The sequence below is a fragment of the Pan paniscus genome, chromosome X, assembly GCF_029289425.2.
Source record: "Pan paniscus chromosome X, NHGRI_mPanPan1-v2.0_pri, whole genome shotgun sequence".
Classification (NCBI taxonomy): Eukaryota; Metazoa; Chordata; class Mammalia; order Primates; family Hominidae; genus Pan; species Pan paniscus.
Window position 1 is genome coordinate 42173789 of NC_073272.2, and position 7903 is coordinate 42181691.

General features: G+C 45.2%; 1 non-coding gene across 1 annotated transcript; it reads right to left on the reverse strand.

Moving 5' to 3' along the window:
• Positions 1 to 6059: 6059 nt before the first annotated feature.
• LOC112438563 (U7 small nuclear RNA) lies at positions 6060 to 6121 on the reverse strand. The gene has a single exon (XR_003026970.1). It is a non-coding gene; the product is annotated as a U7 small nuclear RNA (small nuclear RNA).
• Between the last annotated feature and the right edge of the window lie 1782 nt (positions 6122 to 7903).

The following is a 7903-nucleotide window of genomic DNA, read 5'->3' on the forward strand; positions in this document are numbered from 1 at the left end:
TTGTAGAGTGACTATAGTTAACAATAACGTATAGTATATTTTCCTTTTTTTCTTTTTTTGAGACAGGATTTCACTCTGCCACCCAGGCTGGAGTGGCGTGATCATGGCTCACTGCAGCCTTGACTTCCCAGGCTCAAGTGATCCTCCTGCCTCAGCCTCCCGTGTAGCTGGGACTACAGGCACATACCACCACGCCCAACTAATTTTTGTATTTTCTTTAGGGAATGGGATTTTGCCATGTTGCCTAGGCTGGTCTCAAACTCCTGAGCTCAAGCGATCCACCCACCTCAGCTTCCCAAAGTGCTGGGATTACAGGCATGAGCCACTGCACTCAGCCTGTATTGCATATTTTCACATCGCTAGATGAGAGGATTTTGAATATTCCCAACACAAAGAAATGATAAAGGTTTGAGGTGCTAGATATGCTAATTACCCTGATTTGATCATTACACATTATGTTCATATATCAAAACATCGCACTGTACCCCATAAATATGTACAATTATGATGTGTCAATTAAAATTTTAAAAAGGTATGAGATCAAAAATAAAGCCTTTGTAAAGAAGTAAGGAGAAAAAGAAGTGATTAGGTTCTGTGGCCCATGCCTGTAATCCCAGCACTTTGGGAGGCCAAGGCGTGTGGATCACTTGAGGTGAGGAGTTCAAGACCAGCCTGGCCAACATGGTGAATCCCCGTCTTTAGTAAAAATACAAAAATTAGCTGGGTGTGGTGGTGGGTGCCTGTAATCCCAGCTACTCAGGAGGCTGAGGCAGGAGAATCACTTGAACCCGGGAGGTGCAAGCTGCAGTGAGCTGAGATTGTGCCACTGCACTCCAGCCTGGGTGACAGAGTGAGATCCTGTCTCAAAAAAAAAAAAAGAAAGAAAAAGAAAGAAAGAAAGAAAGAAGAAAGAAAGAAAAGAAAGAAAGAAAGAAAGAAAGAAAGAAAGAAAGAAAGAAAGAAAGAAAGAAAGAAGAAAGAAAGAAAGAAAGAAAGAAAGAAAGAAAGAAAGAGAAAGAAAGAAGTAACTCGCTGTTTAGGTCACCCTTTGTTGGCATCCCTCCCTGCCCTGTTTCACTTCCCCAGGCAGCCACTGTGCTTCTTGGGATCTTTTCCCAAGTGAGCCACTTGTACCCACACCCTCATCTCAGGGTCTGCTTCTGGGGCAGGCCACACTAAGACAACAGTGCAGTAATAAAGCGACCTGAGAAGCCATCCTGTGTTTTCTTGACCTTTGGGCACTTCCAGCCTCCAGACATCCAGACAGTGGAGAGTCTAGTCTGTTTGCACATCTCTGCAGAGAAGATTCCAGCAGCCTCTGTGGGAACCCAGTCTACAGTCCAATTCTCACTGTCGGACCTTTGCTTTTTTTGTTGTTTTCCATCCTTAATCCTTCCTGCTGGAATTTAAAACCACTTCCTCACTTGATGATTTTTTTTTCCTCTTTTTCCTAGAGCTGGAGAATAGCTGGCCACCAACTTCAGGGAAAGACCCCCTTATATATTTTTATATATTTGAGTGTAGGTATTCACGTTTATGTCTCCAGGCTCAATAATCCCCGTTCTTTTTGAGATTGCCCATCAGTCCTGTTTTCCAGGCATTCAATCAGCTTTGCGGCTGTAAGCTGTCACCCCCAGCTGCTCATTGTAGCTCAGCCTGCGGGCTCCTGGAGACCACCAGATGCAGGTTTAACCCGGAGAAGTTCACAGGAGGGAGGTTCCCTAGTGGCTGTAAATCACCCTCTCCCTTGCCTCCTCCCTGAAGCTGGAGAACAAGCCCCAGCTTGCTGTGAAGGCCATAAAACTTCTCTTCTTTAAAGGGGCCCTTTGTTGAGCATGTTCACTGTAGCAGGCGTGCAAGTCCACCAAGGGCCCATAAAACTTCTCCAGGCTTTGTGTGGGTGACCCCACAGGCCCGCGCATCAGCAATACCACCCTTACACCCGCAGTGGAACTGTTGCCGGGTTCACCCAGAAACTGACTGGCCTCAATTTGCCTTGTGATTTGTTTGTTAGCTTTACAAATGGCTTTTGCGGCCAGACAACCCCTCCTAACCCTGAATACTGCATCAGTGGGAGTTCAGGGACTGCCCGGGAACTGCTGGAGGAAGGGGAAGGGGGTTGGGTCACCACGGAGATTTTAAAACAATTCACCTTGGGCGTTCGCTGCCCTGAATGGTGAGCCAGGATTGGGATACGGCTGGGCTGTCCTTAGGGTGTTTTGTCTCTTGCCCTCGCCAGCCTCGGCCAGGGCCCTGATCCCTGAGAGGCCTCAGACGCCCTTGCCTGCTCCTGGATGCTGAATCCACTCCAGCAATTCTACCAGCCTTGGGAAAGTGAAGTCCAAGCAAAGCCAATCAGCGGGAGGTTAATATTATACTTATTTCATACATAGCTCAGTGGTTAACAGCACAGGCTTCAAATCACCCAAATGTCCATCAACAGAATGGATATTCATATGATGGGATATAACAGAATAAAGTGTGGATAGAGGCAGCCACATGGACGAGTCACACATACATTCTACTGAAAGAAGGAAGCCAGGCATGTGAGAGTCAATACTATCCACTTCCATTTGTATGAAGCTTAAAAAGAGGCAACATTTAATTCATGGTAGTAAAAGTCACAATGGTGGTTACCTCTGGGTGGCAAAAGGGGGATGGGTATTGACTGGAAAGGAGTATGAGAGAACTTTCTAGGGGGTGTTAGAAACGTTCCATATCTTGAACTGAGTGATGGTCACCTAGGTTTTTTAATATATGAAAAGTAATTCAGGCCGGGTGCGGTGGCTCATGCCTGTAATCCCAGCACTTTGGGAAGCCGAGGTAGGTGGATCACTTGAAATCAGGAGTTCAAGACCAGCCTGGCCAACATGGTGAAACCCTGTCACTACTAAAAATACAAAAAATTAGCCTGGCATGGTGGCACACACCTGTAGTCCCAGTTACTCTGGAGGCTAAGGTGGGAGAATTGTTTGAACCTGTGAGGCAGAGGTTGCAGTGAGCCACTGCAGTCTAGCCTGGGCAACAGAGCAAGACTCTGTCTCAAAAAAAAAAAAAAGAATGAATTAGTGGATTAAGAATTATGTTCTAAATAGACAACTCTCAAAAGAAGATATACAAACAGCCAAGAAACATATGAAAAAAATCACAACATCATTAATTATCAGGGAAACTCAAATTAAAACCACAATGAGATAATGAGATATCACCTTACTCCTGCTAGAATGGCCATAATTTTAAAAAATCAAAAAAATAATAGATGTTGATGTGGTTGTGGTGGAAAGGGAACACTTCTACACTGCTGGTGGGAATGTAACCTAGTACAACCACTGTGGAAAACAGTGCGGAGATTTCTTTTTTTTTTTTTGAGAAGGAGTCTCGCTCTGTCACCCAGGCTGGAGTACAGTGGCATGATCTCGGCTCACTGCAAGCTCTGCCTCCCAGATTCAGGCCATTATTCTGCCTCAGCCTCCCGAGTAGCTGGGACTACAGGCACCCGCCACCATGCCTGGCTAATTTTTTGTATTTTTGGTAGAGACGGAGTTTCACTGTGTTAGCCAGGATGGTCTCAGTCTCCTGACCTCGTGATCTGCCTGCTTCAGCCTCCCAAAGTGCTGGGATTACAGGCAGGAGCCACCGAGCGCAGCTGGAGATTTCTTAAAGAACTAAAAGTAGAACTACTTTTGATCCAGCAATCCCAGTACTGGGTGTCTACCCAAAGGAAAAGAAATCATTATGTGAAAAAGACACACGCACACATGTTTATAGCAGCACAATTCGAAATTGCAAAAATATGGAACCAGCCTAAATGCCCATCAACCAACAAGTGGATAAAGAAAATGTGGTATATATACACCACGGAATACTATTCAGCCATAAAAAGGAACAAAATAATGGCTTTTGCAGCAACTTGGATGCAGCTGGAGGCCATTCTAAGTGAAGTAACACAAAAATGGAAAACCAAATATCGTATGTTCTCACTTATAAGTGGGAGCTAAGCTACGAGGATGCAAAGCCGTAGAATGATATAATGGACTTTGGGGACTCGAGGGGAAGGATGGGAGGGGGGTGGGGATAAAAGACTACATACTGGGTACAGGGTACACTGCTTGGGTGATGGTTGCACCAAAATCTCAGAAATCACCACTAAAGAAATTATCCATGTAAACAAAAACCACCTGTACTCCAAAAAACTATTGAAACAAAACTAAATAAATTAATTAATAGTAAAATATTTTCCTAAAAAAAGAATTATGTTCTAATATCATCTAATATTAGAAATATATAATATTAGAAATATGTTCTAATATTATCAATATTAGATAAAATAGGCCGGGCGCAGTGGCTCATGCCTGTAATCCCAGCACTTTGGGAGGCCAAGGTGGGTGGATCCCTTGAGGTCAGGACTTTGAGACCAGCCTGGCCAACGTGGTGAAACCCCACCTCTACTAAAAATACAAAAATTATCTGGGCGTGGTGGCATGCACCTGTAGTCCCAGCTACTCAGGAGGCTGAGGCAGGAGAATCACTTGAATCCGGGAGGCAGAGGCTACAGTGAGCTGATTGCACCACTGCACTCCAGCCTGGGTGAAGGAGCGAGATTCCATCTCAAAAAAAAAAAAAATTTTTTGGCAGAATTCAGTTTCTTGCAGGTGTAGGATTGTAGTGCCTATTTTCTTTCTGGCAGTCAGTCAGGGGTCACTCTCAGCTTCTCGAGGCCTCTTTCAGGTAGGTCCAGCACCTTCAATGCCATTAACAGAATCTCCTTGACATCAAATGTCTCTCAACTGTTGAATCCCTCGCTTTAGGGGAGCCCAACCTCTTTTAAGGATTAGCTTGATTAGGTCAGAACTACCCAGGGTAACCAATCTTTCTTTCTTTCTCCCTTCCTTTCTTTCTTCCTCCCTTTCTTTCTTTCTCTCTCCCTTCCTTCCTCCCTTCCTTCCTTCCTTCCTTCCTTCCTTCCTTCCTTCCTTCTCTCTTTCTCTCTCTTTCCTTCTTTTTCTTGACAGGGTCTCACTGTTGCCCAGGCTGGAGTGCAGTGGCATGATCGGAGTTCACTGCAGCCTCTGCCTCCCAGGCTCAAGCGATCCTCCCACCTCAGCCCCCCAAGTAGCTGGGACTACAGGTGCACACCACCAGGCCCAGCTAATTTTTGTATTTTTTGTAGAGATGGGCTTTTGCCACATTGCCCAGGCTGGTCTGTAACTCTTGGGCTCAAGCGATTTGCCCACCTCAGATTCCCAAAATGCTGGATGTACAGATGTGCATCACAGAGCCTGGCCATAATCTCCCTTTCCTAAAGTCAAGCTGGCCCGGTGTGGTGGCTCACACCTGTAATCCCAGCACTTTGGGAGGCCGAGGCGGGTGGATCACCTGAGGTCAGGAATTCGAGACCAGCGTGGTCAACATGGTAAAACCCCGTCTCTACTACTAATAAAAAATTAGCCAGGTATGGCGGCATGTGCCTGTAATCCCAGCTACTCGGGAGGCTGAGGCAGGAGAATCTCTTGAACCCAGGAAATGGGGGTTGCAGTGAGCCAAGATTGTGCCACTGCACTCCAGCCTGCGTGATAGAAAGAGACTCCGTCTCAAAAAAAAAAAAAAAAAGTCAACCTGGCAATAAGGCATAACCTAATCACAGAAGTGATGTGCCATCATATTCATGAGTCCCACCCATACCCAAGCGGAGGGGAATCTATAGGGTGTGTGCTTCTGGGGGTGGGAATCTTGGGGGCCATCTCAGAATTCCACCTACCACACAGTGTATGCTGACCCCATGCTAGACATGCTATTCACTGAGACTGTAGCATTCTCCCGTCTATAGCAATGGCTTCCCGGACCACTCATTTTGAGAACTTCATGCTCATTCTTGGTTACAAAAAATATGTACATTATTATAAAATCTGCTTAAAGGGGTGCCTTTGGGCTGCTGCATTGTAGCTATGTTATTGACATTGTAGAATATTCCTGTTTCAGCTCATCACAGCAAAGATTTGTAATATAAGCTGGGTCCTATTTGTTCATTGCAAATTTTGATAGCCTGATTTAGGGGGAGATGGGGCTTTCCAGTAAAAACCGAAAAACCTGCTAGGCAAATCCTAAAAGAACTGTAATGCTAGCCTGATTCTTTTTAAAGAATCAATCACCAAAGAGAAACCAGTCACCAAAAAAACAGGACTGTATGATTCCACTTATATAAGATATGTAGAGTAGTCAAATTCACAGAAACAAAATGTAGAATGTTGTTTGTCAGGAGTTGGTTGGGGAAGTGGGGAGTTATTGTTTAAGGGGTATAGAGTTTCAGTTTTGCAAGATGAAAAAGTTTTGGAGATCCTATTTCATGACAACGTAAATATACTTAACACTACTAAATTATACACTTAACAATGTTTAAGGTAGTAAATATTATGTTATGTGGGTTTTCTTCAGCACAGTTAAAAATAAAAAGGGGCTGGACATGGTGGCTCACACCTGTAATCTTAACATTTTGGGAGGCTGAGCAGGTGGATTGCTTGAGTCCAGGAATTTGAAACCAGCCTGGGCAACATGTGAAACCCTGTCTCTATTAAAAATACAAAAAAAATTAGCCAGGTATGGTGGTGCATGCCCCTGGTCCCAACTACTCGGGAGGCTAAGGTGGGAGGATTGCTTAAGCCTGGGAGGCAGAGGTTGCAGTGAGCTGAGTTTGAACCACTGCGCCCCCGCCGGGGTGACAGAGCAAGACCCTGTCTCAAAAAAAGGTGGAGGTGGGGGCAGGGGGAGGGAAAAAAAGGAAAAGAAACATTCATGAAAGCTTTATGTGATCTGAAGTATGAAAGAGCTCTTCAGAGCAGCCTCAGGACCAGGAATAGTTAGTAGAGTTGTAGCAGATATGGTGGGTTTGCTCTCTTGACATCCATCCCCCCACTCTTTCTCTACACCTTCCTCTACTGCAGAGCCTGGAGAGCTAAAATCTGCACTTACCAGACCCTCTTGGAGCTAGGGTTCTGGTTGTGAATTCAAGTCTATCAACTAGATGCTCTTTCAGATGATTTGGAAGGTGGGGCAAGGCGGAGGCCATGTCCCATTGACAAGCATGATTGTAGGGCCAGTGAGTTTCTGCAGCAATCTTCCAGTGTCCAACACTAGCCTAATGAGTGTCAATTGGCAGCTGCAGCAACAGCATGAGTGTCTTCCTGATCCCTAGGTCCCCGCTAAAGCAGCATGCTCTTGAAGTCACCAGTCCCCATAGAGCCTTCTAATTCCCACCTTCCTGATTGAGGTAGAGGTAGAGTCGCTCCCCTAGCAGGCAAGTAGTCTGTGCTGTCACTCTGATAGTCATTATTAGGGGGCCATCCCAAAGCCTCATCTTCCCTTCTATACACCAATTTTGCAAATACTCAGTTGCAATAGACTGAACGTTTTTGTCCCTCAAAATTCTGATGTTGAAATCCTAGCCCCCAAGATGATTGTATTAGGAGGTAGGGCATTTGAGAGGTAACTAGGTCATGAGGGTGAAACCCTCATGAATGGGATTTGTGCCCCTATAAAAGGGAACCCAGAGGGCTACCTTGCCCTTTCTGCCATGTGAGGACAAAGTGAGAAGACACCATCTATGAACCAGGAAGTGGGCCCTCACCAGACACTGATTCTGCTGGAGCCTTGATCTTGGACTTCCCGGCCTCTGGAAGTGTGAGAAATCAATTTCTATTGTTTATAAGGTAACTTGTTTATGGTGTTTTGTTATAGCAGCCTGAACGGACTAAAACACGATCACCAGAATTAAATCCCTTTCTGCTTAAAATAACTGGAGTGATTTCTTTTTCCTGCACCTGGACCCCAAGTGTTGGTCATATATGATGAGACTCTATTTGCAATTTGATCATTCAATATTGCAGGGTTTTGGGGGCATCTGATAGAG